The following is a 9,020-nucleotide window of genomic DNA, read 5'->3' on the forward strand; positions in this document are numbered from 1 at the left end:
GTAGGTTTGGTCTTCTCATTGTGTCCTGAATTTCCTGGATGTTTTGAGTTAGGATCTTTTTGCATTTTGCATTTTCTTTGATTGTTGTGCCTATCTTCTCTATGAAATCTTCTGCACCTGAGATTCTCTTTTCCATCACTTGTATTCTGTTGCTGATGCTTGCATCTATGGTTCCAGGTTTCTTTCCTAGGGTTTCTATCTCCAGTGTTGCCTCACTTTGGGTTTTTGTTATTGTGTCTACTTCCCTTTTTAGGTCTAGTATGGTTTTGTTCGTTTCCATCACCTGTTTGAATGTGTTTTCCTGTTTTTCTTTAAGGACTTCTACCTGTTTGTTTGTGTTTTCCTGTTTTTCTTTAAGGACTTATAACTCTTTAGCAGTGTTCTCCTGTATTTCTTTAAGTGAGTTATTAAAGTCCTTCTTGATGCCTTCTACCATCATCATGAGATATGTTTTTAAATCTGGGTCTAGATTTTTGTGTGTGTTGGGGTGCCCAGGACTGGGTGAGGTGGGAGTACTGGGTTCTGATGATGGTGAGTGATCTTGGTTTCTGTTAGTAAGATTCTTAATTTTGCCTTTTGCCATCTGGTAATCTCTGGAGTTTGTTGTTATAGTTGTCTCTGGTTAGAGCTTGTTCCTCTCATGATTCTGATAGCCTCTATCAGCAGACCTGGGAGACTAGTTCTCTCCTGAGTTTCAATGGTTAGAACACTCTCTGCAGGCAAGCTCTTCTCTTGCAGAGAAGGTGCACAGATATCTGGCAGAAGATGAAGGCCCGAAACAGGGCTTGTCCCAGAATCTGTGTAGCTTCTGTAATCTACAGTCTCACCTGCGCAGGCTAGTCTTGGTGGGATCTGGGAACCAAGATGGCTCCCACACATGTTGTGGCAAAGCCCTCCCGGGTGGGGCAGACACCTCTCCTCTGGCAGGGAAGGTGCCCGGATGTCTTGATCCAGAAACGGGGTCTGCCTCAGAAGCTCTGTGGCTTCTGCCTCTCCCATAAGCTGTTATCTTCTGTAGTCCACACTCTCACCTGTGCAGACTAGTCTTGGTGGTGTCCGGGAACCAAGATGGCTCTATTGAGTATTTTTTAAAAGTGTTTCTCAGCCCTTTAAGATTCATTTATTGAGAATTCTGTTTAGCTCTGTCCCTAAAGTTTTAAAAATTAGACTGGTGGTTTGTTGATGGTTGTCTTCAGTTCTTTATGTATTTTGGATATTAGCTCTCTGTCATATTTAGAGTTGATAAAAAAAATATTTTCCATTCCATTGACTGCCATTTTGTTCTATTGAAATTGTACTTTGCCTTTCAGATGCTTTTTGGTTTCATGAGGTCCCATGTATTCATTGCCCTATCAGTATTCTGTTTATGAAGTTGTGTCCTGTGCTAATATGTGTAGAGTTAAAATAATTAAATAAATTTTGGCAGCCCATTCTGCACTACCTTCCCAAAATTCCAGCTTTTCAAAAGAAAGACACACTCAATATACTTTAATATTCCTAAAACAGCTCAATGGCTGGGTCATTTCCTAACCTCTAAGTGGCTAATCCACCTCCCTCTGAAATCTTGAGTTATCATTTATTACATTTGGAATTTTACCTTGGCTGCTCTGGATCCAGTTGANCAGCACAATTGGGCAGCTATCTCCTACCTCCTACATGGATAATGTGGCCCAGTGTCCTGCACCTTCTCAGGCCTGGCATATCAATCACGAGAGGAATAAGCTCTAACCAGGATCTCTTTTTCTCCGCCCCTCCAGGCATTGTAGATTTCTTTCTCCTAGCCAGGGAATCCTATAAGTCTCACCTCTCTCCTCTCCCCAGTCACTGNCTGTCAGCATCTTTATTTACCTAATCAGATACAACTGGGAGCAGGTTCCCAGAAGCTATGTGCAGTAGAAGTTCTTACATAAACACAATTATGGTGAATGTAATTAGCATCCATAATACAAGCAGTTATAAATATGTTCAAGGCTATTCCCTACTTTTCTTCAATCTAGATCACTGTGTCTATTTTAATGTTGTGTTTATCAATTAGTCTTGGGTTTTGTAGAGGGTAATAAGTAAGAATCTATTACCATTCTTCAACATGAAGACATCCAGTTAGACAGAATCATTTTTGAAGAGGCTTTATTTTTTTCATGATGTATTTCTAGCTTCTGTATAAAAAATATGGTGTCTATAGATGTGTAGATTTATGTCTGGGTCTTTAGATCGATTCTATTGCTCAACATGTCTCTTTTTATGAGACTATTTTGTGGCTTTTATTACTATAGCACTGTGGTATACTTTAAAATTAGGGATAGTAATACCTCTACAAGTTAATTTCCTGTTTATTATGTTGATTCTCTCTTTTTGAACACTCGCAAGGAGCTTATATTTATCTACAATTCAGACCATTTCAAAGTGTGATGGGAAAGTTCAAACACCAGAGCAAGCGGGAATAATATCAGTCATTCAAGTCTTTATGCAGTGCCGCACACAATTATGCACAGACCAGATACAAAAATCCTACAGGTGGTACCCCATGACCCCTAATTCTGCTGATCCATGAGCATGGGAGAAATTTCCATCTTTTGATATTTTCTTTTTTCTTCAAATTCTTAAAATTTTATCATACAAGGCTTTTGCTTGCTTGATTTTGCTACCCCAAATATTTTTTGTGGCTATTGTGAATAATATCATTTCCTTGATTTTTTTCCTCCGTCTGTTTGTCATTTGTATATAGGAAGGCTACTAATTTTTTTGTATCCATACACATTGCTGAAAGTGTTCATCAGCCAGAGGAGTTCCCTGGTAGAATTTAAGGGGTTGCTTATGTATACTAGCATATCATCTGTAAATAATATCTTAAATTTTTATTTTCTTGTTTGTATCCATTGATCTCCTTTAGCTCTTGTACTGCTGTAACATCCATTTTGTTTATAGCATCTACTTGCTTTAGGACTTACTGAGTTTATATAGTTGAAGTTGTTATATCTTTGTAATAAATTTTCTCACAGTTATTTGAAATTCCTTGCCTTTCATGACATTGCTTGACCTAAATTCTTCTCTCCTCAAAGTTACATTCAATTGTCTTTTATCTATCTATCTATCTATCTATCTATCTATCTATCTATCTATCTACCTATCATCTATCTATCTATCTATCTATCTATCTATCTATCTATCTATCTATCTATCTATCTACCTATCTATCACCTATCTATTATCCATCCATCCATCCATCCATCCACAAATTTCTCTCAGTGCTATGAATTGAACCCAGGACCTTGTGCATTCTGGTAGATATTATCACTGAGATCGCTCCTCAAACTTACCCCTTCTTATTTTAGTAAGCAGTTACATGAATTATCATTCTTATTCTTTAACTTTTATATCCTATGGCTAAATTCAATCTCTTTGGCCAGATTCTAGTTATATTATCTCTTTAAAAATATTTTAGCTTGTTATTTTAGGGGTAGTTGAAGAATTTATTCCATGAATACATATAGTTAGTGCCACACAAGAATGTGTCAATCAAGAGGAAATCACATATACAGTGGTAGTCTAATAAGTTTTAATTTTCTAATGATGGTGTGATCACACTCTTTTGTACATTTGAATTCTGAAATGTTTGCTCAATCACAAAATATTCTAATAATGCATATCTCAGAATGGATCCTTCTTCTTAAGTAACACATGTCTGTAGACATTATACATTTAAAATAATTATTGCTGGGTAAAGACTTATTGTTTCCCTTTTGTCTATCTATCTATCTATCTATCTATCTATCTATCTATCTATCTATCTATCTATCCATCCACCTATCTATCTATTTATTGAATGTTTCACACTTTTGTTTTCACTTCACTTGCCACTTGCTATAGTGGTATGATTTGTTAGGTTTTTTTTCTCTGCTTATTGTTCTCTTTTTCCATTTTTTATATGGCCACTATATAAAAAATATCTTTTAGTTCTGTGTTATACACAATTTCAATTATATGCATAGTTATGTACTTCCATCTATCTCTGATTTTTGATGTTAAAGTCAATATCTTCATGTATTATATATCCATTAATATATCAGCATGATTATGTTTAATATTTTATTAAATATTTTTTTCATTTACATTTCAAATGCTATTCCTCTATACCCGCTACAGCCCTGCACCCCAACCGGCCCACTCCCAATTCATGGCCTGGGCATTCCCCTGTAGAGGGGCAAATAATCTTTGCAAGACCAAGGGCCTCTTCTCCCATTGATGGCCTACTAGGCCAAACTCTGCTACATATTCAACTAGAGACACAAGCTCGGGGGGGGGGGTGTACTGGTTAGGTCATATTGTTGTTTTTCCTATACCATTGCAGACCCCTTTAGCTCCTTGAGTAATTTCTCTAGCTCCTTTATTGGAGGTCCTGTGGTCGATCTAGTAGATGACTGTGAGCATCCACTTCTGTATATGCCAGGCACTGGCATATCCTCACGAGAGAAAGCTATATCAGGGTCTTGTCAGCAAACTATTGCTGGCATATGCAATAATGTCTGGGTTTGGTGGAGTTTCTGGGATGGATACTGGAGTGGGGTAGTCTCTGGATGGTCCTTCCTTCTGTCTCACCTCTGTACTTTGTCTCTGTAACTCCTTCCATGGGTGTTTTGTTACCAATTCTAAGAAGGGGCACAGTGTCCACACTTTGGTCTTTTTTCTTCTTGAATTTCATGTGCTTTGCAAATTGTATCTTGGGTATTCTAAGTTTCTGGGCTAATATCCACTTATCAGTGAGTGAATATCAAGTGACTTCTTTTGTGATTGGGTTACCCCACTCAGGATGATATCCTCCCAATCATCCATTTGCCTAAGAACCTCATAAATCCATTGTTTTTAATAGCTGAGTAGTACTCCATTGTGTAAATGTACCACATTTTCTGCATCAATTCTTCTGTTGAGGGACATCTGTGTTCTTTCCAGCTTCTGGATATTATAAGTAAGGCTGCTATGAACATAGTGGAGCATGTGTTCTTATTACAAGTTGCAACATCTTCTGGGTATATGCCCATGAGAGGAATTGCTGGATCTTCCAGTAGTTCTATGTCCAATTTTCTGAGGAACCGCCAAACTGATTTCCAGAGTGGTTGTACAAGCTTGCAATTCCACCAGCAATAGAGGAGTGTTAATCTTTCTCTACATCCTCACCAGCATCTGCTGTTACCTGAATTTTTGATCTTAGCCATTCTGGTTGGTGTGAGGTGGAATCTCAGGGTTGTTCTAATTTGCATTTCCCTGATGATTAAGGATGTTGAATTTTTTTTTCAGGTTCTTCTCAGCTATTCAGTATTCCTCAGTTGAGAATTCTTTGATTAGCTCTGTACCCCATTTTTAACAGGGTTATTTGATTTTCTGGAATCCAACTCCTTGAGTTCTTTATGTATATTGGATATTAGTCCCCAGTCAGATTTAGGATTGGTAAAGATCCTTTCCCAATTTTTTCTCTTATTGACAATGTCTTTTGCCTTACAGAAGCTTTGCAATTTTATGAGGTCCGATTTGTCGATTCTCGATCTTACAGCACAAGCCATTGCTGTTCTGTTCAGGAATTATTCCCCTGTGCCCATATCTTCAAGGCTTTTCCCTGCTTTCTCCTCTATAAGTTTCCGTGTCTCTGGTTTTATCTGGAGTTCTTTTATCCACTTAGACTTGAGCTATGTACAAGGGATAAGAATTGATCAATTCACATTCTTCTACATGATAACTACCAGTTGTGCCAGCACCATTTGTTGAAAATGCTGTCATTTTTCCACTGAATGGCTTTAGCTCCCTTGTCAAAGATCAAGTGACCATAGGTGTGTGGATTCATTTCTGGGTCTTCAATTCTATTCCATTGATCTACCTGTCTGTCATGGTACCACTACCATGCAGTTTTTATCACAAGTGCTCTGTAGTACAGCTTGAGGTCAGGCATGATGATTCCACTAGAGGTTCTTTTATTGTTGAGGATAGTTTTTGCTATCTTAGGTCTTTTGTTATTCTAGATGAATTTGCAAATTACCCTTTTTAACTCAATGAAGAATTGTGTTGGATTTTGATGGGGATTGCATTGAATCTATAGATTGCTTTTGGCAAGATAGCCAGTCTTACTGTAGTAATTCTGCCAATCCGTGAGCATGGGGAATCTTTCCATATTCTGAGATCTTCTTTGATTTCTTTCTTGAGAGACTTGAAGTTCTTATCAAACAGATTTTTCACTTCCTTAGTTAGAGTCAAACCAAGGTATTTTATATTATTTGTGACTGTTGTGAAGGGTGTTGTTTCCCTAATTTCTTTCTCAACCTGTTTATTGTTTGTGTGGAGAAAGGCCACTGATTTGTTTGAGTTAATTTTATATCCAGCTATTGCACTTAAGCTGTTTATCAGGTTTAGGAGTTCTATGGTCAAATTTTTAGGATCACTTATTTATACTATCATATCATCTGAAAATAGTGTTATTTTGACTTCTTCCTTTCCAATTTGTATCCCCTTGATCTCCTTTTGTTGTCTAATTGCTCTGGCTAGGACTTCAAATACTATATTGAATAGGTTGGGAGAAATTGCACAGTCTTGTCTAGTCCCTGATTTTAGTGGGATTACTTCAAGTTTCTCTCCATTTAGTTTGATGTTGGCTACTGATTTGCTGTATATTGCTTTTACTATGTTTAGGTATGGGTCTTGAATTCCTGAACTTTCCAAGACTTTTATCATGAATGGTTGTTGGATTTTGTCAAATTTTTCTCAGCATCTAATGAGATCATTTGGTTTTTGTCTTTGAGTTTTTTTTATAAAGTGGATTATGGTGATGGATATCAGTATATTAAACCATCCCTGCTTTGGATTTCCTCAGGTTCTGTTGTTATGTGTCTCTTTTCATTTCTGATTTTGTTAATTAGGGCATTGTCCCTGTGCTGTCTAGTGAGTCTGGCTAAGTGTTTATTTATCTTGTTGATTTTCTTTAAAAAACAGCTTCTGGTTTTGTTGATTCTTTGTGTAATTCTTTTTGTTTTTTCTTGGTTAATTTCAGCCCTGAGTTTGATTATTTCCTGCCATCTACTCCTCTTTGTTGAATTTGCTTCTTTGTGTTCTAGAGCTTTTAGGTGTGCTGTCAAGCTGCTAATGTGTGCTCTATCTAGTTTCTTTTTGGCAGCATTCAGAGCTGTGGGTTTTCTTCTTAGGACTACTTTCATTGTGTCCCACAAGTTTGGGTATGTTGTGGCTTCATTGTCACTAAACTCTAAAATGTCTCTAATTTCTTTCTTTATTTCTTCCTTGACCAAGTTATCATTGAGTAGAGTGTTGTTCAGTTTCCACATGAATGTTGGCTTTCTATTATTTATGCTGTTGTTGAAGATCAGCCATAGTCCGTGGTGAGATGATAGGATGCATGGAATAATTTCAATATTTTTGTATCTGTTGAGGTCTGTTTTGTGACTGATTATATGGTCAGTTTTGGAGAAGGTGACATGAGGTGCTGAGAAGAAGGTATATCCTTTTGTTTTAGGATAAAATGTTTTGTAGAGATCTGTTAAATCCATTTGTTTCATAACTTCTGTTAGTTTCAATATGTCTTTGTTTAGTTTCTGTTCCCAGGATCTGAATTGAGAGTTCATCTTGGAATATTTTACCTATGATGAGTATGAAGTGCCCCTCCTTTTATTTTTTCATAAGTTTGGGTTGGAAGTCGATTTTATTCTATATTAGAATGGCTACTTAAGCTTGTTTCTTTGGACCATTTCCTTGGAAAATTGTTTTCTAGCCTTTTACTTTGAGGTTGTGTCTGTCTTTTTGCCTGAGGTTGGTTTCCTGTAAGCAGCAAAATGTTGGGTCCTGTTTATATAGCCAGTCTGTTAGTCTATAACTTTTTATTGGGTAATTGAGTCCATTGATATTAAGAGATATTAAGGAAAAGTAACTGTTACTTCCTGTTATTTTTGTTGTTAGAGTTGACATTCTGTTCTTGTGGCTGTCTTCTTTTAGGTTTGTTGAAGGATTACTTTCTTGCTTTTTCTAGGACATAAGTTCAGTCCTTGTGTTGGTGTTTTCCCTTTATTATCCTTTGAAGGGCTCGATTCATAGAAAGATATTGTGTGAGTTTGGTTTTGTCATGGAATACGTTGGTTTCTCCATGTATGGTAATTGAGAGTTTTGCTGGATATATTAGCTTTGGCTGGCATTTGTGTTCTCTTAGGGTCTTATGACCTCTGTCCAGAATCTTCTGGCTTTCATAGTCTCTGGTCAGAAGTCTGGTGTAATACTGACAGGTCTGCCTTTATATGTTACTTAACTTTTTCCCCTATTGCTTTCAATATTCTACTTTTATTTAGTGCATTTGTTGTTCTGATTATTATGTGATGAAAGGAATTTCTTTTCTGTTACAGTCTATTTGGATTTCTGTAGGCTTCTTGTATGTTCATAGTCATCTCTTTCTTTAGGTTAGGGAAGTTTTCTTCTATAATTTTGTTGAAGATATTTACTGGCTCTTTAATTTGAAAATCTTCATTCTCATCTATACCTATTATCCTTAGGTTTTGTCTTCTCATTGTGTACTGGATTTCCTGGATGTTTTGACTTAGGATCTTTTTGTATTTTGCATTTTCTTTGATTTTTGTGTCCATGTTCTCTATGGAATATTCTTCACCTGAGATTCAATTTTCCATCTCTTGTGTTCTGTTGCTGATGCTTGCATCTATGGTTCCTAATTTCTTTCCTAGGGTTTCTATCTCCAAAGTTGTCTCCGTTGGGTTTTCTTCATTGTTTCTACTTCCATTTTTAGATCTTGAATGACTTTGTTCAATTCCAGTACCTGTTTGGTTGTGTTTTCCTGTAATTCTTTAAGGGAGTTTTGTATTTCCTCTTTATGGAATTCTACCTGTTTAGCAGTTTTCTCCTGTATTTTTTAAATAAGTTATTAATGTCCTTCTTGAAAAAATGTTCAACATCCTTAATCATCAGGGAAATGCAAATCAAAACAACCCTGAGATTCCATCTCACACCAGTCAGAATGGCTAAGATCA

At 36.7% G+C, this 9,020-nt stretch overlaps 1 protein-coding gene across 1 annotated transcript in view; it reads left to right on the plus strand.

Moving 5' to 3' along the window:
• Nucleotides 1–9,020, plus strand: part of LOC110288433 (vomeronasal type-2 receptor 26-like) — a 36,226-nt gene that overhangs the window by 11,936 nt on the left and 15,270 nt on the right. The gene's annotated exons all lie outside the window — the stretch shown is intronic.

Source organism: Mus caroli, unplaced genomic scaffold (genome assembly GCF_900094665.2).
Source record: "Mus caroli unplaced genomic scaffold, CAROLI_EIJ_v1.1 scaffold_8773_1, whole genome shotgun sequence".
Classification (NCBI taxonomy): domain Eukaryota; kingdom Metazoa; phylum Chordata; class Mammalia; order Rodentia; family Muridae; genus Mus; species Mus caroli.